Source organism: Lycium ferocissimum, chromosome 6 (genome assembly GCF_029784015.1).
Source record: "Lycium ferocissimum isolate CSIRO_LF1 chromosome 6, AGI_CSIRO_Lferr_CH_V1, whole genome shotgun sequence".
Classification (NCBI taxonomy): domain Eukaryota; kingdom Viridiplantae; phylum Streptophyta; class Magnoliopsida; order Solanales; family Solanaceae; genus Lycium; species Lycium ferocissimum.
In genome coordinates, this window is record NC_081347.1 from 68,782,077 (window position 1) to 68,808,215 (window position 26,139).

Below are 26,139 nucleotides of genomic sequence, written 5' to 3' on the forward strand. Positions count from 1 at the left end.
TACTATCTGTTGTTTATCATACTTCGATTATCTTATATATCTGTGGTAACTATTGCTCCTTTTTTCTAGACTGCTTTATCATGGCTTTTTTGCTTTCGTTATTTTCAATTTCATACTGCTTTCAATTGCTTGTCTTTATCTGACCTATTTTGCCATGCTTTCTCTTGAGCCGAGGATCTTTCGGAAACAGCCTCCCGGGGTAAGGTCTGCGTACACTTTACCCTCCCCAGACACCACATTGTGGAATTTCACTGGATATTTTGTTGTTGTAACCATTATATCTTATTTAGTTTCATCTTCAGAATTGTTAGTTCCGCAGCTTGGGGAGAAAGTTCCATAATTCAATTGTTGATAGATAGAAGGGAGAAACATGTAATGAGATGATTCCTTTTAGTTTCATATAATGAAGCAAATCTTTTCTTTCCTTGTAATTATATATTTTATTGGGAATCTAGGTGTCATAGCATTGTATATTATTTTATTTTGGCCAAAAGGCTAAGACGGAAAAGGCGAATCGAGCTACTTGTTGGTTGTTCTCTTAAGGGATCACTTAGTTTAATTTGCAAAATCGGGTTTTTGGGTGAGATGTTTTGTTGATACTCATCAAAGTAGTACAATTAAGGAGGATCAAACATTTTACTACTAATCCTAGTGTGGATTGAGCATGCCTTATTCGTTACATATGACAATTATTTGAAGTAACCATGACAACTTAAATGGAGGGAGTGTTATTTTATTACCTCCAGTTTAGTTTACTTGTCATAGTTACTAAAAATAATTTGTTCAAAAACTTGTTATTTTAGAAAAATCAAGGTTAAATTAATCTTTTTTAATCTTTACTCTTACTCTAATAAATATGTAAGTAGATTAACGTGATTAAAGAAAAAGTAGTATTAAACTGAAATTAAAGAATAAATGAGGAAAATTTAGTCAAATTATCCTATTAGTTAGTATTTTTTTTTTAAAGAGTGTGCAAAATGCAACATGACAACTAAAATCGACTGAAATGAGTACTTAATACTAGGGGTGACAATTTTGGCCCAGGCCCAATTGACCCGCCCAATCCGCCCAGATTTTCATTGGTTTGGGCATGACATACAATTATGATGGGCTAAGTTTGGGCTAGCCCAACTTAACCCATTTATCCAAGGTAGCCCAAATTTGCCAAAAACTTGTTATTTAGAAAAATCAAGGTTAAATTAATCTTTTTTAATCTTTACTGACCTAATAAATATTAGGGATTATTGGGAAAATGACATAAACTAGCAAATTCGGGTGTGGAGGAAAATTTAGTCAAATTTGAGGGAGGCCTCCCTAAGGGAGGTCGCGGGTTCGAACCCATTTAATGCCTTCTCGGTCGTGATTTTGGCCTGTGCAATTGGCTTGCCTAGTGCGGTTTACATCTCCTGTGGGGTTTGCAGGCTATTCCACGGGAGGGGGTTTACCCAGTGCTCACCCGAAGGGCAGAGGTTGTAGCGGCTGCGGGTTTTCCTGGAGTTTCCAAAAAAAAAAAATGACATAAACTACCTACTTAAGACTCTTTATTAAAAAACATAACGATACTTTTTCTTATTTACAAAATATAACACTATAAAATATAAGAATTTTCATTTTTCATTTTTTTAAAATTATTTTTTTAAAAATATTTTTTAAAAATTAATTTTTTATGTTTAATTTTTTAAAAAATAATTTTTTTTTCTTTTAAATTTTTTGCTTAGTGCTTAAAAAAATCAGTCAAAATTTTGTGTATGAAAAATTGAGGATGCATTGTGTCAAAATTTGAGTATAGCTTGAAAAAATAAATTTATAAGTTTTTAAAAAATATTGATTTTTGATTTGTTTAAAAGTTATGAATATTGTAAAGAATTGAGTCAACTTGGGCGGATTGGGTTACACAGCCTATTATTTAGGTCATCTTGACCCAGCCCATTCTGGCCCAAATACACTTTGGGCAGGGTTGGACATTAGCCCATCTATCTATTCAGCCCATCTTGATTAGCCCAACCTCAGCCCAAATAGCCCATTTGCCACCCCTACTTAATACATAGTCCATCAATATTTTGCTTCATAGAAATTCTCATTTTTTTTCCTTTTTGGAGAAATGACAACGATGTGTGTAATGTTGTTGTTCGGGGGAGGGGGATCTAATTGGAACCTATGAGTCTATGATTAGCAAGGCAATATCTTCTGGCCGTTCATTTATTAATGTTTTTATAAGGAGTGTAGAAAATACAAACTTGAGAAGTGAAAATGGACTTGAATATCTTATCTGTCAATATTTTGCTTCATAGAAATTCTCAATTTTTTCATTTTTGGAGAATATGACAATGGGGAGAGGGAGACTTTTCTTTGCCCTTCACCTCCACATTATTGCAAAAAAGAAAGTCTTCAATTCACATGTATTGATCTTTCATTCACATTAGTTGTGAATAATTTTCCTTAGGAATGTGTTGTTGAAATCAGAACATCAAGCCCGTGTTAGAAGATAATCTCTTTTTTTTCCCCAATGGAACCTACCTATTGAAGGACTGACAAATATACTTCAAATTCCACAAGCAGAATACCAAAGATTTCATTGCCATATTGGCAAATGGAAAATTTATAAAACCGTGTTGCTATCCAAAAACACTGATAAATTTTCGTAAATTGAGATATTCAACATGTTGGAAGATATATAATGTGTCTCTCAACAAAATTAGTATTATGTACTTGCGCTCCACGAGTGAAAAGAAGAAAAGTCCAATTGACGTGGGGTTGATTTTGGGTTTGACTAAGACTTAGATTTGACCTAGAAGTATACTTCATTTCTTTTACTTGCATACTCTCCTTAAAAAAGTATTCCATCCGTCTCTATTTATGCTACTCTATCTTCTTTAGTTAGATCGAAAAAGAATGAAATCTTTCTATATCTAGTACTCCAATAATTTAATTTCAAACTTTCTATTTTATTCTTAATGAGATGATGTATAACCACATAAATTTTATGGCTTATTTTTGTTAAAAGTCCCACATCGGATATGGCATGGGTAATTTGTCTCCTTATATGGACTTGAACAATCCTTATCCTATGAACTAGCTTTTGGGTTGAATTAGACCCAATAACCATTTCTTTACATGGTATTAGAGTCAGGCCACTACAAAAAAAGGGGTAATTTGTGGAGGTTGAAAGTTGCAATTCGCGGTCCATCGATGTTAGGCCCCCATATCATATTAGGGGCAACTTACACAAATGATTACACTTTGGGGGATTTTTTAGGCATGGCTACACTTTTGCTGATTACATTTCGTAGCTACAGTAATGTGTATTCCAATTCGGCTGTATTTTTTTTTTTGGTAACTAGCACTTTCATTAATTACCAAGTATAGATATTTACAAACCCAGTCAAGCTACATCACAGCCTGCTGTTCAGCCATAAAACTTTGCTATCATAACTCCTATACAATCTAAACTATGTATCAGAAAACTAAGACTTGAAAGCCCACCTCCTCGGGAGGGTTGCCTCTAATCTTAGTTCTCTGTTAACTAAACTCAAAAGCTTGGGAACTTGCACTGTTGTAGTAATAAGCTAAGGTTGACATCAACTCTCACATTGCAAATACAAGCTACTTCTCTAGCAATAACATCAGAATTTCTCTCCTTTTTCTCAAAGATTCTTGCATTCCTTTCTATCCACATTGCATGGATAAATTCTGTGTAGGCCAACTTTAGGATCCTTTGCTTGTTCTGACTTGCCCCTCGTGTGATGTAGTATCCATATTTGCATCATGTTCCAGGTAGCCATAGTTGGACAGGTGATTTGCAGCCATTGCATGAGTTTAAACCATAGGCTTCTAGAGTCAAAGCAATAAGCAAATAAATGGTCTCTATTCTCTTCTCTGACTTTGCACAATACACAAGTAGGGTCATATTGTAATCCCCATTTCCTCAATCTGTTGACTGTAAGTAACCTATTATGCAAATTCTGTTGTATTACGCTGTATTCAATTCGGCTGTATTTATTCGTAACTACTTTTACATTATATTCAACTTATTGTATTTAAATTCGGTTGTATTCAAACAATATAAATACAAAAATAAAAAATAAAAATAAAAATAACAGGGATATTTAGTTGTATTCAGAATTCACTATATTCATTTGTATATAACGAAAATCTCCTTCGAAATACAAGTGAAAAATACATAAAGAAACACTCTATTTTACACTAAAAAAATAACGAATACATTGAAATACAAGAAAAAAATACACTCAGATTTGAGATACAAGAAAAAAAATACATTTAGATTTGAGATACAGGAAATAAAATACACTTAGATCTTAAATACACCGCGTGAGATTTTTCCGTCGCCGGCAAAGGTGTCGTCGCCAGGTAAGGATCCAACCTGAAACTATCTCTTTCTATGTATTCAACACAAAAACAAATATATCTCAAGCAACAACAATGATAAACTCAGATCTGAGAAATACATTCAGATTTGAGAAATACACTTAGATCCGACAACGGCGCCGTCATCCGGGTCATCCGGCCATCAACCTTTTCTTTTCCACCGCCATCAACGGTGAAGTCCGCTGCCGCGATCGACGGCAAAAAAACTGGAGCTAGGAGGAAATACTCAAATCTGAGAAATACACTCAGATCCGGCAACAGCGCCGTCGTCCGGGTTGTCCGGTCATAACCCATTTCTTTCCCACCGCCGTTAACGGCGAAGTCCGCCACCCCGATCGACGACAAAGACACTGGAGCTAGGAGGAAATATCAGATCTGAGAAATGAAGATGGTGGAGGAGGAAGAATTGTAAATACACTCAGATTTGATGTGAATTGTAATTAGCTATTCAAAGTTAGCCATGTATTGTAATTATTTTTAACTATAGCTACTGTTGATAAATACCTAATAAATGTTAGTTACACTATGTAAGAAGCCCTTATATTATTCAAGCTCAAGAGCCTCACTTCGGATATGAGATGGGTAATTGATCTCATTGTATGGACTTGGACAATCCTCACCATATGAGCTAGCATTTCTTTAATTTCCACTAAATACATGACGGAGGGAGTATTTATTAGGGGTTTATTTTACTAAATTAATCTTATTAATTATGCTTTGAAAACAGGGGCGGAGCTAGGTTGGGCCGAGGGAGTTCGTCCCTTTGGCGAAAAATTACACTGTATATATAAGGTTAAAATTATTTTTATGTATATATAGTAGATGTTGAACTCCTTTAGCTTCTTCTTGTGTTAATTTCTTTATATTTTTGAACCCCCTTAATAAAAATTCTGGCTTTGCCACTGTTTGAAAGCATAAGTTTGTTTAATATTATTTTATATAGTTACTAAATGATAAAACTAATATCGAAAGAAAATAATAAATCTATCTTGATTTGCTAAAATGAAAAAGAAAAAAAAAACCCCACTTTTAGTATAAGAACAAGTAAAATGGAACGAAGGGAGCATGATTAAGACTCGTAAAATGAACTCTCATAATACGTATTTTGCGTAATTAGTTGAGAGGTGTTGAACAAGAAAATTCAAGAACAGCGAATTTATCTTTTCCAAAAGAGATATTAAATAAGTCGGGGATCAAAGATCAACTTATTGATTTTACGGCATACTACAAATGTTTTTTCCAGTAATATATCTCCTTTTTTTTTTTTTTTTGGTAAAATATTACCTAGAAGATCGATAGATAAAACACATGAAATATTTTTAAGGTCATTTTCTTCTATTCATATTATATATAACTGGTCATAGAAGGTCATTTCTCATTAATCGCGCAAAATTTCTATTACCGCGTTTTAGAAAATCAAGATTTGATCATCTTGTGCAATATTTCCTAACTAGGAGAAATCGCCTTGCAAGTTTTTATGGTTGCGTATTAGAAAGTCAAAACCTCCGATTCTTAATTATTTAGCAAACCATGACTTGTTAACGAGCAAGTTGGTATGTAATTGATAAGTCCTTTTAGAATTTGGTATATAATTGTTAACGAGCAAGTCGGTATGTTCATTGCCTCGGGAATAGATTCTATCCAAAAAAAAAAAAAAAAAAAAAAAAAAAAAAAATAATAATAATAATAATAATAAGCAAGTTGGTATATAATTGATAAGTCTTTTTAAAATTTTATGGATTTTTCTATGATGTTTCTTCTTTCATCGTTTTGACTAATGCTAGGCCTCCTAAGAAAACATATACCTATAAATTCTAACGCAAAAAAGAGAGAATAGAACCAGCTCCCAAACAATCAAAGAAATGAAGAAGATTATAACTTATATCATTGCATTACTTGTTATACAAGAAGTGGCCATATTTCAAAATAGTTGTATACACAAAGCCTCTATAGGTATTGGAATATGGCCACTGGCTGTTTCTGCCCAGCCGAGGCGGCTTGCTCAGCCACCTCCACCACCACCGAGGGCCGCGGATAGAGTTAGAGAAAGTTACCATGCTCCACCACCACCTCCAACTCCATATTGATCAACTATCTCTTGTGTACTTGAGGCTTTAATTTGTTGGGCCATGTTCATGTTTTCACTAAATATATAGATATAGTCCAACAAATGGTCAGATGAAATGCCAGCAAAGTTTCCCCTCGTATTTGTTACTCTCTATATCATGGTTCTTCTTCTTCTTCTTTTTTTTTTTTTTTTTCCATCATGTAATGAGATGATTGCTTTTAATTACATACTCCCAGAGACGGATCCAGGATTTAGACTTTAGGGGCCAACTTTTTAAGATTTTTAGTTTGAACCCGTTGTATTTTAAAAGTTATGGATTCATGTCTACTATTTATTACAATTTTCATACATTTTTACATATAAATTTATCTTTCTGTGTTGAAAGTTAGGGGTTCAATTAAACCCCCACCTATCATCCTACATCCGCCACTGCATACTCCTTCCGTTCCTTTTTATTTGTACATGTTTAATTAACTTGACACACCATTAAGGTGTAATAAGTAAAATGACAATTTTATGATACCACACCCCTAATTATTATAAATCATCTAAATAATTGAAATCAATTAAACATACTTTAAAAGTTATGCAACCACTAACAAATCGTTGAAGTTTCTTTGAGAAGAGAAGTAGAGATTGGTGTACAGTTGCAAAGGAGATTGCGTATGTTAATTATGTCCAAGCCCCACCCAGAATCAAAGTTGTTGTTCACAGCTGCATATTATAGTTTCCCTGTTTCTGTTGCTCATTTGTTTTTTTTTTTTTTTTTAAATTGACAAGCTGTGTATAGCCGTGCCACTGCTTTGTAATGACTACTTTTGGTAATTAATAAAAGCCTTAGCTGCCCTCAAAAAAAAAAAAAATATTTTTTAATATACTGAACAAGTAAAATTGGATAGAGAAAGTATAAATTAACAAAGTAAAGCTTTCTTTCCATGTCATTGATTTATTGTGAATCTAGATGTTGTAGCATATATTGTATATTTCCGGGTTCGAGCCCTATGAGTGACCTTATCCCTCTCTCTATGTTAATAAATAACGGTCGTTAGCTCCATTTCCTTCCAGCTGCCGCCAACGACCCCCTCCTTCTCCTTCTACCTTCCATCACCGGAGACTCTCACCGACTTTTCTTTCTTTAATTTAAAAAAGAAACCAAAGAAATCATTAAAGAACATTGAGAATTGGAAGGTCACCGTTGAATCTAATAACTCACAACTCGTCGAGTTCCAATAATTCTTTTAATTTATATGGTGTTCTTGTGAAAAAAAGTTCCGTGGAACCGAATTGGGACTTCCAGTTACCAAACGAGTTTGCTCGTACATGAGAACGGTGTTTTAAAAGGCATTTTCTACTCTCTTTAAGAAAACATTAATTAAAAGGAAGGCCAAAAGACATTGCCTTGCTAATCATAAACTCATAGTTTCCCATTAGATAAACAATCCACCCCAACACATAATTGGTCGACTCAGTTATCTCTTTCCAAAAAAAATACAAATTTTCTATGGACGTTTTCGTCGAAACATTCCAGCCGTAAAATATATGAGATCTTCAACAAGCTAATTCAAATGATTTTTTTTTTCGGAGATTTGAGTTTTTTTAGGATGGCAAGTTGGCAACAGTGCATTGCACTATGAGTTCAGCCTTAACCCCGCAAAAATTTCAACTCGCGACGCCACCATCCCTTTTTTCCTCTTCTCGCTTGGATAGCAATTAACTCTGTCCAACTTAATTTATGTGATACTCTTGCCTTTTTAATTAGCTCCAGAAGAATGAAACATTTCTAGCAATTTAACTTCAAAATACTTAGTACTGAGATGAATTATGAGCACACAAATATCTGTGACTTATTTTAGACCACCAGTTTCAATTTTTTTATTTATTTCTTAAACTCCGCGCATAGTCAAATACTCGCCCCGTCTCAAAATACTTGTTGTGTTTTTCATTTACACCCCCTTAAAAAAACATTAGTAAGGAAGAATTTTGATTTTTTTAGCCTCTTAAAATATTTCACCATGTAATCTCTCCTCAATAAACGTCTAAAAGCACCGGCAACACTAATTTTTTTTTTTATATATGTGAACTCATATGATTAACTCGTTGATGTAATTAATACAAGGGTGAATTGAAAAAAACAACTACTCCCTCGTCACAATTTATTTGGGGAGTTGACTTATTTGGGGAGTCAAACAACTCTTTTTTTGACTTAATTTCAAACATAGATTCTTCGAGTATTTTATAATAAAATTTACATATTTAGAAATTATATAAAAAGTACTATAAGTCGGCATAATTAATAATTCATAATATATGAAGGAGTTGGAGAAAATCGTGGTCAAAGAAAGAGTTGTTTAACTCCCCAAATAGATCAACCACTATGAACTACAAAAAGTTGCTCTTTTTATGACAAACAAGTTCGACACACATGCTATATTTTCAGGGACGGCAAAAGAATTCGTTGTTAATAAAATTTTATTTAGCGACAAAGCACTAAGTTGTCTTTATATACTTTTAGTGACCCAGCTTTAGGGACGATTGATTGACGAATTTTTTTCCATCACACAAGACCTTTTGTGACGAAATATGATTTATAAGTGATAAAATAATTCGTCACTGATAATTGAATTTGTTGTAGTGAATCCTCATATAAATTGGGAAGGAGGAAATAGTTAATTTATCTTGGTTAAATAAAATGACAAATATTTTGAGACACGCATATATTTTTAATAACCACGATAAGCATTTTGAAACGGAGGAGTACCATCACGTAAATCAGAACGAGGAGTCTTTCCTTTGCCCTTCACCTCCACGTTTAGCAAAGGAGAAAAGTCTTCAATTCACATGTATTGATCTTTCATTCACATTAGTTGTGAATAGTTTTCCTTAGGAATGTGCTGTTGAATCAGAACATCAAGCCCGTGTTAGAAGACAATTTTTTTTTTTAATTGTCCAACGGAACCTACCTATTGAAGGACTGACAATTAAAGACTTCAAATTCAACAAGTAGATAGAATGCTAAAGACTTCATTGCCATATATATTGGAAAAGTTATAAAACCGTGTTGCTATCCAAGAACACAATTAGGGAGTATTATATACTTGCGCTCCAAGAGTGAAAAGAAGAAAAGTCCTGTTGACGTAGGGGTTTGATTTTGTGTTTTGACTTTGACTTATAAGACTTGACCTAAAAGTATACTTCCTCCATTTATTTTCATCCGGCCGCCTGTATTGACTTGACACACTATCCGTTTCAATGTAATATTCTTTCTTCTTTAGTTAGTCCCAAGAAAAATGATAATGTGTTTCTATATTTTGTAACAATTTAACTTCTAACTTGTTATTTTATTCTTAATAAGATGATGTATAGTCATATAAATTTTTGTGATTTATTTTAAACTACAAGTTCTAAAAGTCTTTCTTGTTCTTTTAAACTTTGTATTTAATCAAACACCTTCACATAAATTGAGATGAAGGAGGTATTTATTAGGGCTTTATTTTACTAAATTAACCTTATTAATTATGCTTTGAAAACCTAAGTTTGGTTAATATTACTTTATGTAGTTACTTAATGTGATAAAGCTAATATTGGAATGTGATGAAGCTAATATTGGAAGAAAAATAATAAGTCTGTCTTGATTTGCTAAAATGAACAAGTAAAAAAGAAGAATCTATTTTTAGTATAAGGACAAGTAAAACAGAACGAAGAGATCAAGTATGATTCTGTCTAAAGCGTAAAATTAACTTACATATTTTGCATAAGTTGAGAGTCGTTGGGCAAGAAAACTCAAGAACAGTGAATTTTATCTTTTCCAAAAGAGATACTCCTATTAAATGGTCGAGGATCAAAGATCGGCTTATTGATTTTATGGCACACTACAAATGTTTTTTCAGTGATGATATGTCTCCTTTTGTAGAATATCGGTAAAATATCACCTAGAAGATCAGATCGGTAGATAAAGCACCTGAAATATTTTTAGGGTCATTTTCTTCTATTTATATTAGATATAACTGGTCAAAGGAGATTATTTCTCATAAATCGTGCAAATCTTCTATTACCAAGTTTTAGAAAGTCAAGTTTTGATCATCTTATGCAAGATATATTTCCTTACTAGAAGAAATCGCCTTGCAACTTTTTATAGTTTCGTATTAGAAAATCAAAACTTGCGATTCTTATTTAGCAAAACATGACATGTTAACGAGCAAGTTGGCATGTAATTGATACTAAGTCCTCTTAAAAGTTAGTATATAATTGTTAACGAGCAAGTTGATCGATATGTTCATTGCCTGGGGGGGATGGATTCTATCTCAAAAAAAAAAAAAAAAAAAGAAGCAAGTTGGTATATAATTGATAAGTCCTTTTAAAATTTTATGATTTTTTCTATGATGTTTCTTCTTTCATCGTTTTTGACTACTGCAAGGCCTCCTAACAAAACATAAACCTATAAATACTAACGAAGAAAAGAGAGAATAGAAACAGCCTCCAAACAATTAAAGAAATGAAGATGATTATAACTTATATCTTTGCATTACTTGTTATACAAGAAATGACCATTTTTCACAATAGTTGTCTACACAAAGCCTCTATAGGTATAGGAATGTGGCCTCTACTGGCTGTTTCTGCCCAGCCGAGGCGGCCTGCTCGGCCGCCTCCACCACCACCAAGGGGCAGGCCGATAATTAGTCAGGGAGTTAGGTCAGGAGTATTTCCACCCCCACCTCCATATTGAACGAGTCCTATCGGCCGCCTCCACCACCACCAAGGGGCAGGCCGACAATTAGTCAGGGAGTTAGGTCAGGAGTATTTCCACCCCCACCTCCATATTGAACGAGTCCTATAAGGGTAATTGACGTTATCAGTCTGCGGATTTTCTAGCAAATGAAAGACATAGACATGAAGACGCTTTGGTATTCTGGAGTAATGCATTTAAAGACATGAGATTTCTTCTCCTAGCAAACCTAAGCTGTGTTGCTTATAAGCAATTTTAAGATCTTTACGTAGTCTGTGTTTTTTTTCTCTATACCAAACAATAAAGATTGTTGTTGTTAGTTAATATACAGACAACAAATAAAAGTTTTCTTTCTCGAACTTAAGCTGTTTTGCTTATGAATGATTTTAAGATCTTTATTTAGAATTTGTTTTTTAAATGTACCGAAAAAATAAAGATCACTATTGCTGTTAGTTAGTATACACATACAACAAATGCTTTCTCTCCTAGGAAGTTAAGCTATGTTGCTTATGAACGATTTTAAGATTTTTATTTAGTTTGTTTTTTCACTGTACCAAAAAGTAAAGGTCGATGCTATTAGTTAATATACATATAACGAGTGAAAGCTTTCTTCTTTCAAGTTTCACACTCAGGTTCATCTTGTTACAACTACAATGGCTATACATAATTTCATACGAAGAAATTCTTCCACTGATGTTGAGTTTGACCATTATGCAAATGAAGACATTATGCAAGAGCTTGAGGAAGAAGGAGGGCATTCAGGCATTCATTTAGAAATGCAAGGCACGTCTACTAATGCTATGGAGTTGTTGCGTGATCAAATTAGGGATGATATCATTAGCAACTCTTCTCATGTATAAATATTTCTTCTTATTTTAGGGTAGACTATAATATGTGATTTTTGGGGTGATTTTTTCCCCATATATTTGTGGACTCACGTTTGATATATTTAATTACGTTGAATGAATCATAATTTTCACATTTTACTTAAATAATAATGAAAGTTTAATCATATTCTTTCATAGTAAATATTTAATGTATTTATCAACTTAATAGTACAGTTATTATTAAGTAAATCTATTCATGTCCTTACTCGTAATTTGACGTTTAAAAGTACTTTATGAAAATCTTGGCCAAACACAAATTATTGTACAAAAGTGCTTTTTAGATTGATTGGGCCAAACACAAACTGCTTCTCACCAAAAGTATTTTTTTGAAAAGCAATTCTGAAAAAAGTACTTTTCAAAATAAGCAAATTTTAGAAGCTTGGCGAAACAGGTTATAAGTGTATTTGTTGTATTTGTTCAATAATTGGTGATCCGGCAAATTTGTATTAATTTGTTGCTCGATCAACTGAATAGTACTTATAATATATTGTGTAATTCTCATCATGTAATAAGATGTTTTCCTTAAATTTCATATGATGAAGTAGCGGTTTTTAATTGTTGTTTCTCTCTTTCTTTCCTTGCCATTGTTTTATTGGTAATCTAGGTTAAGCCTGTCAATTGGGCCGGGTCGGCTCGGGACCGGCCCACCTAACCCGGCCCATAACCGGCCCTTCCCCCCAACCCGGTAAGAGGGTGGTGGCCGTGGGCTCAGAGGAAAAATTAGGGCCGGGCCGGACATGCCATTTAGCCCGGTAGCTCGCCACACCACATCTGTGATTCCCCCCACAGGCTTTAAAATTTCGCCCACTTTGAATTAATTTTAAAAAAAAAATTATTTAAGTGGTATGTTTGTGTATATCTTGTGTATGTTAATGGTATATTTGTGTATATATATTGAATATGTTGTTGGAATGAAGACTCCCAACGGCTATTTAAGTGCTAAAAATTATAAAAAGTTGAGAATATGATACAAGACTACATAAGTAATTTAAAATAAAACTTCGAACTTAAATTGATAACATTGCAAATTCAAAACATATAAACTTGAACAGTTAACTTATTACAAATGAAAAGTTCAAAACACTAGCATCGATGGAAAAAATTTAAAGAAGAGATAAACTTCAAAGTTCAATTTTGTGCCTTTTGTCCAAGTGCCTACGTAACGGACCAGTACCCCAAAACCGATTTGACTTATGGAGAATATTTGACCACAATGTTGACATTTAACTTGTTCCTCGTCTACTCGCTCAAAATGCAACCACATCGGACTTGAAATTGATCTTCGGACTGGAGGAGGTGGAAGATTATCATTATCCGTTAAATTTAAATTTTGAAATTTGAACTTGGAAGTTGGAAGTTGGAAGAGAGAGAGAGAGAGAGAGAGAGAGAGAGAGAGAGAGAGAGAGAGAGAGAGAGAGAGAGAGAGAGAGAGAGAGAGATTTAGATGAATAGGAAATTTAGGGAAAGAGGAGAGTAGAGAATTGTGAGACAATATGGAGAAGGATGAATGGTATTATAGATTGAAAATAGGGCCAAAATATAATTTAAGAAACTTGATGGTTAAAATAAAGTTGATAACAACTAGATTTTAAAGTATCAAACTTAATAAATTTTAGTATTAGAATTTTTTTTAAAAATAATTAAAATCCGACCCGGCCCACTTAACCAACTATGTATCCCTACCCGAGTAGGGGGCTGGGCCGGACACCCCTTTCCCTCCTCCAACCCGGCCCCCAACCCGGCCCACTAACTATGGCCCGGCCCTATGTGACCCACATTTATATGGCTCGGCTCGGCCCATTTGACAGGCTTAATCTAGGTATGTTGTAGCATAGTATATTTGGATTCTCTTTATTAGATTATTGTTTACGTGTAGTTTAGAGAACAACGTATATGTGTGCTTTGACTGAAGCTGAATTTTAAAGCCTGCTATTTAAACTTCAACTCGAAGGTCTGAAATCAGAAACTTGCCAAGCCTAATTAACTTCAGACCGAAATTTGAAGTTCGAACTGCCATTCAGATGAATGAATATAAGCTATCCTAATTCCCACCTTGAAATCTGAAGGACTGAAGTTGAAACTTCAGACCTGACATCTCAAGTTTGATTTTAGATTGACTACATAAAATTTAAATAAATTTAGTCACGCGATGGGCCTTGCAATTACGCGATAGTAGAGTGCCGCATAGCTTGACAATTGTCTTGCTATAGTTCCATGCCAGCGTGATGCTGTGTGTTGCGCGAGCGCCACACACGATAGACTTAGCTTCTCATAGTGTGTGTGTGTATATAATTTTTTTGGTTTCCCTCCCTTTTGCGAACTTTTGCCCGAGCGACTTGATTACTAACATTGTTATACACTCTATAAAATTTCATGAAGCCCTTGTACTAGTCTGTATACTGTAACATTGTTTAGCAAGTAAAACGATATGGCCTATATTCTTTAGCGCATTTTTCAGTATTATATCTAATCGATATCTTGAGGAGTGATACATTTTGATCTCCCCATTTCATTAATTTGATGGAATAAATCATAAATGCAAAAAGTACATCGACAACTGCATCAGTAATTAAGACACAATATACAAATACATAATCATAATCCTGACTTACTCTGTTAACATATACTTCTTTATAGATATCCTAGTATAAGAGGAACTTTCCTAGCAAAGATAAGAAGCATTTACGCTATTAGAGGTCACGAGTTTGAATTTTGAAAATGAATTTGAAAACGTGCGAACCTGAATTAATCGAGCCATAGTAGATACTAGACTTTGATTGAGAAAAAAAACATCTCGATGTACGAAGAGTGATCAACATTTTTGGGACCGGGACTTGTCCCATCACTTTCCCGAATAATAAACCTTTTTAGTCTAATCCTATGACTTCTATAGAAACATTTTGTAATATACTTCTTCAAATTGAAAAATAAATGTTCTAAAGACATGTTCAAGGTTGTGATGATAACAATTAACAACATATTATTCAACCTTTCAACAGATGACTAGAGAAATTTATAAATTTTCATGTGTCTTCCAAGTTTCGTTGATCCTTATTTTCATTGATAAAGAAATGCACATTATTCAACCTTTCAACAGATGACTAGAGAAATTTATAAATTTTCATGTGTCTTCCAAGTTTCGTTGATCCTTATTTTCATTGATAAAGAAATGAATTTTAGACTAATTCAACTAAAAAAATTAGCTCATGGGTGAAGATTGTCAAGACCATATAAAGTGATTGATTCCTTATCGCCAACCGCGTGGGACTCAACACCCTCGTACGTTCAGGAATGGATATTTGGAGCATGGACAATATAAGATGGGAGACCAACTTTGGGTAAACAATAAATTTTGATGGCCCCGACTTTGATAACGGGATTTAAAAAAAAAATATCAATCACAAAAACTAGCTCATGAGGTGAGAATTGCCAAGATCATATATGGGATTTTATCAGTACCTTGATCTTAAAACTGTAGGTATTAACAATTCTTCTTCTTCTTCTTCTTTTTTTTTTTTTTAAAAAAAAAAAAAAAAACAATATTTTTCACCCGGTATTCAATACTTGCTTTTGAACCGATTGATTTAAAGACTTTGAAGACTAATTCAAGGAGGTTGGTAATTGATAAATCATTTTTTGAAATTCATGAATTTTCTTTCATGTTTGTGCTTTCACTATTCAAATGCCTCCTACCAAGAGTACACACATTTTAAATAAAATTCTTACAAATGAAGAAGGAGGTACAACCCATATTCCAAAAACCTCCAGCAATAAGCTTTTAGAAATGAAGATGATTATAATTTGTATGTTTGCATTACTTTGTTTACAAGAAGTGGCCATTTTTGAGAATAGCTTTACAGAAAAAGCCTCTTTAGGTATAGGAATATTGTGGCCACTGGTTGTTTCAGCCGAGATGATGAGACCTTCTCCGCCACCACCGATGCCCGCGTCGATAAGTAGGCCAAGATTACTGGTGTGTTACCATGTTCATGTTTTGACTATATGTAAACAGCACGGCAAAGATCTGCTTCTTCAAACTTCATGAAGTGCATGTCCTGATGTTCAGTTCCTTCAGTTCAAACTTCATGATAATACCCTAAAATTCAGTTCAGGAATTTTAAACATCATACCACTATCCTAAAGTTAGAATTGTAATTTTGTGATAAACTATGAAAATAAATAAAGCAACATTTTTTTTTGCTGAGGTAATTCTAGTTTTACAGTATTTGGACTTGATAAGTTAGGTAGTTTAAGGTATATTGTGAATGTGTAAAATTTATTTTTTAAAAAACAGGAAGAAAAAACACTGTTTCGCTTTTTGTCAGAAGTCAGTAGTACTTTGTATATATTAATTCCACAATGCATTGATAAAGTAGCTAAAAATTTAAATATAGTGTAAACTGTGATTTGTGTTTAATGTAGCACTACTAAGGAGCCGTTTGGACATGGTTTGAAATCATGGTTTCAAATTATGTTTGGACATGCAATTTGAATATCTTAAGTTGTATCTTCTCTTATAGACATAAAAACCCCACAAGTTGTGAAACTATCAAAACATTCCCAATTCTTATACAATCTTACCAAATGAGCAAGTCATAGTTCATAACAAAATTAATACACTACTGGAAGGCCTTTCTAAAAAATACAATATCAATTGATCAAACTTTAGTTCAATAAAAATGAAAATTTAACATGAATAGTAATGAGGTTGGTAGATGTAAATAAAGGTAGACATAAATAAAGGTTGGTGGAAGTTAATGAGGCTGGTAAATGGTTGGTGAGAGTAATTGTTAAAAATATCTACCAACTTATAGGTCTCTTTTTACAAAATATAAACTTATGGGTCAAATTTTATATTTAAAATTTTTGAAACAATGGTTTGAAACCCCAAATCATGCCTTTTTGGATGATTTGGGCTTTAAAACCATGGTTTAAGACCATGAGATAAAATGCATGTCCAAACGTTGTTTTCATCTCATGGTTTCAAACCGCATGTCCAAACGCCTCATGTTCGATCTTGTTCTTGTTTCCCCCTCCAGCCTGCCCTGATTGTGATCGATCATGTTCTTGTTTTCACTACTTCCACTAGCACTCTTCGTGAGTAGTTAGGGACAAATATATAGTTGAATAATTGGTCATAAAAACGCTAGCGAAGTTTCTGTTTTATTTGTTACTCAACCATATATCTTGTTTTGAGTTTCATCATGTAATGAGATGCTGATTATTTTTAATTTCATGTAAGAGTTAATACATAGGTTACCTTAAGTTTGTACTCAAGTTTCTCTTGCACCATATATTTTACACACTAAACATTTCTTGAGTGTTTCCAAGACACCCCCCTTTTATGGGGCGATTCGCAGGAATGCCGCTCATTCGGGGTGGTCTTTAATTTTTGCCCCTCAAATTGCTGGTCTTTAATTTTTGCCCTTCGCGTAGAAATCCTGAGGTTCTGGGTTCAAAACCCGGCTCCGGTATAAAAATAAAAAATAATTTCGAAAGGAAAGACTTGAGGAAAGTTATGCCGGATCCGGCATAACTTATTTGCCTTAAGGCAATTTATAAGGCAGACTTTTAGTTATGCCGGAGACAGCATAAGTTGTCTTAAGGCATAACTAAAGTTATGCCGGATTCGGCATAACTTTTATGCCTTAGGGCAATTTATAAGGCAGACTTTTAGTTATGTCAGAGACAACATAAATTGTCTTAAGACATAACTAAAGTTATGCTGGATCTAACATAGGTTGCCTTATAAGGCAAACTTTTAGTTATGCCTTAAGGCAACATATGTCGGATCTGACATAACTTTAGTTATGCCTTAAGGTAACTTATCCCGCATAAGATAGACTTTTCTCAAAGCCTTGCCTTGCGAAATTATTTTTATTTTTATGCTTGAGCGGGGGGTTCAAACCCAAAACCTCAGTATTTTCTGTCACCTTTTCAAGCGAAGGGCAAAACTTAAAGACCACCAATTTGAGGGGCAAAATTTAAAGACCACCCCAAAAGAAGGGCAATCCGGGCAAAAAAAATGACTTTTATGCTTGAATTGGGCTTATGGAGTATATGGTGTCTGGGCCTACACATAAACACCGATAGTTGTTGTAGGGTCATTCACACAAGTGGCCCTATTTCGGGGTGTTCTTTAATTTTTGGACAAATTTCATAAATGACTAACGTTTGAGGGTTAAACCAATAGCGTAGCTACATTTTCAATAATTACAGATCGTAGCAAAATTCCAGCCCTGCTCCGCATGTATTCAATATTTGTTTCTCGCTGTATTCATGAGTACAGTAAGTTAAAATTTGCTTATTACTTTTCGTAGCTACAGTAAAGTGTATTCAAATTCGGCTGTATTCCAATTCAGCTATATTTCGTTGTATTCAATTCGGTTGTATTCATTCGTAACTACTTTTACACTGTAACTTATTAATTTAAATTCAGGTGTATTCAAACAACATAAATGCAAAAAAAAATACACGGATATTCAATTGTATTCAAAATTCGCTGTATTCATTTGTATACAAAAAAAAACTCGTTCGAAATACAGGCGAAAAATACATAAAGAAACACTCTATTTTACACTAAAAAAATATCGAATACACTCAAATACACTAAGATCTGAGATACAACAAATAAAATACACTCAGATCTAAGATACAACAAATGAAATACACTCAGATCAGAGATACACTCAATTCGCTCAGATCAGAGATACACTCTATTTCATGGTGACTGCTCCAGTATTCTGGCCATAGAAGACGACAACGGTGGAGGAGAGTGTATTTATAAGTGTATTTCTGAGATACACTCTATTTCGTGGTGACTGCTCCGGTTCACCGGATCAGCGAAGAAAACGGCTGAGAGAGAGAGGCGAGAGGGGTGAGAGACGGCGGAGAGAGAGAGGTAATGGAGGAGAGAGAAAATGGAGGAAAATGGGAGGAGATTGTGAGAGAATAGAGAGAAAATAATTTTTAATACTAAATACAACATAATTTTACTGTACTAATTACCTTGTGTAATTGATATACAAGATTTAGCTATGAGATGTAATTTAGGCAAAGTATAGCTACTAAATATAAATAAGGCCTAATGTTCTCTATACCATGTAGATTTCCCTTAATTTTTGGCCCTCAAAATTTGTGGCCTTTAATTTTTATCCTTCAGCATTTTTGGCGCTGCATAGTTTAGATTTGGCAAGGCATAGTTTAAGTTTAACTTCGGCATAAGTGTCATAACATCCACACAAATTATGTCGGACAAGGACAAGCTTTCAACACTCAACATAATCTGAAAAAGGGCAATATTTTAGATTTCACAAGGCTAGTTTAAGTTTAACTTCGGCATATGTATCATGACATTCACACAAATTCTACTGGATGAGGCAAAACTTTCAACACTCAATGTAACCTAAAAAAAATACTACAAAATTTATGCCGCATAACTTAATTCCTACAGAATTTTATGCCGAGCGAGGCAAAAGTTCACTTCCCAAAAATAAAAATGTTAGATATTATGCCTTGCGAAGTAGCTCTGGATATTTTTATTAAATAAGAATAGGAGAAAAAAATTTAAAGACCACATATATGAGGGACAAAAATTAAATACCAGTGTGTTTGAAGGCCAATCCGGGCAAAAAGATTGGTTGTTATATATTTATTTAATTTGTGCTACTTGTGTTTTGGGCCATTCTGAAAGAAAAAAAAAAAAGGAAAAGTCACACAAATGAAACTTTTTAAAATGGTAATTAAAAACATTACAATTACTTTCAAAAAATTACATGAATACAACTTATTCAAAATTTTAACTTTTTAATTACATAAATGCAATTTTTTACATTCCTAAAATATCTCTCCTAATTAAGTATTCAATAAATAAGAAAATATTCTCTCACCTAAGATCACTATCATATAATTTTTCCAAAAACTCCCCAGAATCTCTTCTTCATCTTAATCTTATAATTCTTTAACTTTTCTTTTGCGTTTCAATCTCTTCTCCATCTTGATTATATTAATACTAAGAAAAGTACATGAACGTTCATACGCTTCAGTATGAAAACTTTTCTTGTAACTTTTAAAATTGTACATATTTCTTACTCACGTAAGTAAGTTTGTGTTTATATATGTATTTTATATTATTAAAATATCATTTAAAATTATTGATATACCAATGTTATATGTTGTATATAATATACTTAGTACTATATAATGTATACAATATACTTAGTATTATATAATGTATACAATATTGCAATATACTCAATGTAATGGTATGTATTCAAATATTATGAATTATCTTCATCATAATAATAGGTTCATTAGCTTCTCTATGCATAAAAAAGTACCGATTAATCATCTAAGCTATCTGAGATGACCTTGTATTGTTCACCTCTCGTTGATAAATACTCTATTAAGATTATTATGAAACATTTCGAAGTTGTATCAATAGGCATCGAGTATTTGTAATCAACAATGAAAAAACTTTCTTTCTCACTCATAGTAAGACCGACAGAATTTATAACAGGAGGATTAGAAGGTGAACTGGTTACAAGCAAGCTTCCTTCCCCTTTACTTATTTAGGCTATCCTATATACTGTGGTGGAAAGAAAATTTCTTATTTCTCTGACATTTCAAAAAAGATTCTTAATAAGATTGCAGGTTGGCAAGGTAGATTTCTATCCCTCGAGGTAAACAGAAGACCGAGAAACTTGAAACTCAAGCACATAATCAACAAGATCCTAAAGAATGTGGAGGGCACTAATATTGAATTCCTGCACTGTTTCAGAGAAGCAAATTCTGTGGCGGACTACTTTGCTAAACTTGCTTCATCAAGTAGAACCAGGTCCGTATATTACTCTCACGACAGTTTACCTGGTGAGGCAAAGGGACTGGCTCAACTGGATCAATGGCAATTACCTACTTTTAGAAGAAGATTTGAGAAATCTAATTTCTTTGTTAGTTAATAAACCTTTTGTATTACGGAAAGAGATTTGTATTGGCTGCCTCTTTCCTTAAGATTGGTTCTTCTTTTGTAGATTAGAGGCAAGGTTCCATGTCCTCTCTAATCATTGGATTCTAATTATTTTAAATTAACATGGTAGGGGTCGAAGTTAAACCCTCCACACCATAGGTTCACAGCCTAATGGTGATGGCTTAATTAAAAAAAAAAAAAAAAGAGGTAAGGCTGTGCTTATTAAACACGTTTTACAATCTCGGAGCTTTACATATATTTGCTGCCCTAATGCCTCCTGTTACAGTTCTTTATGAGATTGAAATGAAATTTGCTAATATTTTCTGGGGAGGAAAAGATGGTAAAAATAGCTACATTGGTCCTCCTGGGAGAAAATGAGCTTTCCAACCAAAGAAGGGGGATTAGGGTTCAAGAGCCTTTTGGATATCTGCTACACTTTTACTGCTAAAAGATGGTGGAGATTAAGAAGGACAGTAACCATGTGCTGTGGGCCTTATTCCTAAAAGCTAAATATTGTCAAAGAAGTAATCCCAACTCTAAGGTGATAGCTTCTAAAGACTCTGCTGCCTGGAAGGATTTGCTTCACATCAGGGATAAAATAGAGACCAATATCAACTGGCATATTAACTCTGGTAATATTTTATTTTGGTGGGATAACTGGACCTTCCAAGGGTCCATTTATCAGATGATTTGACTCCCAAACCTCGGTAATATAAAAGTCAAGAATTTTTATGGAACCAACAATGGGAGTTGGATAATATGGAGCCTTCTATACCAAGGGATATCTTGAATCTCATCAGGAATATCCCTATTGGCAATGAAGGTAAAAAGGATGAGGCTATTTGGAATTTGAGTAGTGATGGTAATTTTAGTTGCTCAACTGCCTTTGAATTCCTCAGAAACAAACAGGTGGCTGCCCCTATTTATAATTTCATTTGGATAAAAGAAATCCCTTTCAAGATTTCTTTTTTCATGTGGAAACTTTTAAAGAATAATCTTCCCTTGGATGCTTCTTTATTGAGATTTCACATTGATAAAGGTCCTAGTTGTTGTTGTTGCAGGATAGCATGCATCGAAACAGGAGATCATGTTTTTGTAGCAAGTGAACTAGCCAAACAAACTTGGCAAATTATTACAAGACCTTTGGGAATGAACATCATTAGAAACACTGTCCAAGCATTCATATGGCAATGGTGGAGACAACAACCAAGAAATATAGTGCACAAATTCCTTCTACTAATCACACCAGTGATAGTATGTTGGAAGATTTGGAAAGCAAGATGTACAATAAAATTTGAAAAGTAAAAGATCACTGCCTCTAATATATGCTTTCAATCTCTGTTTCAGATCAAGGTGGCCATTGGAAAGAAGTTCAAATTCATTGATTACACATGGAACTGGAGCAAAGTCTGTCTTATGGCAGAAAATTTCAAGGCAGTCATAACAAGCAAGATGATCAGATGGGTCAAACCAACCGGCAACACTTGGAAACTCAACACTGATGGAAGCTATATGAAGAATCAAAACAAAGCTGGTGCAGGTGGTATTGTTAGGAACAGAATTGGGAACATGATAATGGCTTTCTCATATCCTTCTCAATTCTACACTAACAATTACAGTGAAGCCTATGCAGCTCTAATTGGAATATCTTGGTGTGTTAATCATCAATTCGAGGCACTTGAAGTAGAATTGGATTCCATGCTAGTGGTTCAAATGCTAAATGGTACTCTTAAACCTCCATGGAGGATACAAAGCATCATTGATGAAATAAAGACAAAGATGAATCATAGAAACATCTCTATCAAGCATTGCTATAGGGAAGGAAATGAGGCGGCGGATGCTCTAGCCAAACATGCTACACAAATTCAGGTCCCAATGATTTTTTTGAACGAAGGAGACCTATCCACTGAGGTTAGAGGTGCCTTAAGGATGAATAAACTCGACTTCCCATCTTTCAGAAGAAGAGTAAAGAAGAATACCAGTTGGTACTTTGAACCTCCTTAAGGTATTCACCTGTAGGATGCATTAACTTATGATAAGTTTCAATGCATTAGCATAGGATCTGTTTGTAAGATCTTCGGATCAAAATGGCAAAATGGATGCATATGCTGTCCTAAAAATCAAAGGAGGTAAGGTATTACGTCCCCCTCCAATATGGTGTAACTGTTTATTAAATCAATGGACGAGGTAGGGGTCTTGCCAAACCCCCATCATCACCATGGTGGATTTTGGTTAAAAAAAAAAAGTATTCAAATATTATATACCATTATTATATACCTACGGATTTAGTTTCCTTATTTGTAGGAAACCTGCCATATTCGAAGAGTTTTTTTCTTTACTCATTGATAGGGTATATGTTGTAAATTATGTAATTTAGTTAATAGTTGTATATTATGAAATATGTTACTCATTTACTAGTATTTATGTAACTTCCCCAAAAAAAGATAGTGGCTTGACTCAAGTATCGGTGGATGAAATGGAAGAATAATATCAAAATTATTGGGGAAAGTGCACAAATAATTGTTTGAATGACCCACTACTAAAAAAAAATGCCATTTTCGACCACACTTTTGGTCGAAAAAAAATCGACCACACGCGGTCGAAATTTCAAGAATTTAATTTTTGTCCCTCATATCGCTATTTAAAACTTAATCGAAATATATAAATCATAGTCACTTCAAAATCATACTTGAAGCCTCAAATCTGAAGTTTCAACTTTAGTCCTCAGGAGAAGTTGGAATTAACTGGCCAATCTAAACTTCAGACCTCTGAATAGCAATTTCAACTTCAAACTTTGGTCTGAAGTTAGACATGCCCCATTACCAATTTCAAACCTTCAGGTTGAAGTTTGAAAGTCAGAAGTTCAAATTTCACGCTTTAAAATTCAACTTATTCAACCAAAGTTAATTTAGCGCAAGGAAAGAGAAATCAAAATATATGACGCTACGAGACCTAGGTACCCATGGAAAGATAGAAACATAAATTATATATATATATATATATATATATATATATATATATATATATATATATAAAAAAAAAAAATATTCACATGGAAAGAAAGAATTACACAATGGTATAATATAACATTCAGTTGAGCAACAAATTATTACAATGGAAAAGTGTGGTCATGTATATATGTATATATATATATATAGATGTATATATATATATATATATATATTATATATATATATATATATATATATATATATATATATACTTATATATATATATATAATATATATCATGTATGTAATATATAAAGAAATCATCTTATTACATGATGAGAATTACATAATGGTATAATATAACATTCAGTTGAGCAACAAATTATTACAATGGAAAAGTGTGCTGGATGACCATTATTGACCAAATACAACAAATACACTAACTAGCCATGAAGAGTGCTAGTTAAGTTGAAGTAGTGAAAACATGAACACATATATATGATTACTTACACCAGCAAAGGTTCAGTTGGTGTCAGGAGGTGACCCAGGAGATGACCTTTCTGCGGCCCGCGGTGCTGGTGGAGATGGCCGAGGACGTGTAATTTGTGCAGAAACAGCCAGTGGCCACATTCCTATACCTAAATTGGCTTTTTCTGTAAAGCTATTTTGAAAAATGGCCACTTCTTGTATGCAAAGTAAGGCTAGGATATAAATTATCATCTTCATTTTCTTTTCTTTTTCTTCTTAAAGCTTGTTATTGCTTGAGATTTTAGAATGGGTTGTAATAACTCTTTTTCATTCATCTGAATTTATAGCGTGTATGGCTTGGTAGGAGGCATTTGATTAGTCAAAAACGATGAAAGAATGAACAACGAAAATTCGTGAAATTCCAAAAGGACTTAGAAATTTCAACCTCCTTGTATTAGTCCTTATACCTGTTTTTGACGCTGTCATTTAATTTATGTCCGTTTTTTAAATTCTTTTGCACGTGTATACAGTTCGAACAACTTCAGACATACGGTGTCTAACTTCAAGCACAATGTCTAAAAGTTCAGGCACATATGGCTGAATTTAATTTAGGCAAAATTGCCTGAACTTTAGCCACATGTATCTGAAGTTTAGTCATTTTTACCTTATTTTAGCCATTTTTGCTTGAATTTATCAATCAAGTGAGAACATCAAGCCCGTGTTAGAAGGTGATTTGTTTTCCTGGGGACCTACCTATTTAAGGACTGACAAAGACTTCAATTCTACAAGCAGTTTTTTAATTATAATAAAAAAAAAAAAAAAAATTCCACAAGCAGAATTAATGTTAAAGACTTTATTGCCATGCATGTTGGCAAATTTACAAAACCGCGTAACTATAAGTCATGGTACCAGACTAAACATTTGGTAATTCGGGAAAATGATACTAGTCCCAATAATATTGATTAATCTTCGTATACTGAGGTAATTAGTAATCAATAAGTTGGACGATATACATGTGTGTGCGCGCAAAAAGTTACTTGCGCTCAATAGTGAAGAGGTTTATGACACATTATAAATGTTCTTTCAATAAGGTATCTGTTTTTATAGAATATACCGTTAAAATATAACATAACACTAAACAGATTGATAAAGATACATAAAATTCTCTAAGAATCATTTTTTTTTCTATTCAAATTATAATTGGTCATAGGATTATGTCCTCAAATTTTCAATTAATGCCACGTTTTAGAAAGTCATGTTTTGATCATCTTGTGCAAATTTCCTGATCACTAGAAGAAGTTGCCTTGCAAATTATCGTTTCATATTAGAAAATCAAAACCTCCGTATATAATCTAATTCTCCAAAAGAAACTGAGAATTCCTGTGCTGCAAAAAATGACATGTTAAGGAATTTAAAGACTAATTCAAGGAGGTTGGTAGTTCATATTCTTGCTCAAAATTCCCTCTGGCCGAGCTCTCAATATTCGAATGGTTGATTAATCGCCTGAGATGACTTAGAATGAATAGTTCATAATCTAATGGATCTTTTCGTTCTAATATCCGAGAGTTATAAGTATTTATCAAATATGTCAAAATTATAGAATAATGAGCTAAATTCCGAACTCAGTTTTTACATAAGTGCAAAACTTTCATCGCGATTGCGAGAAGGGTCCCGCTGATAGACCTGAAAAG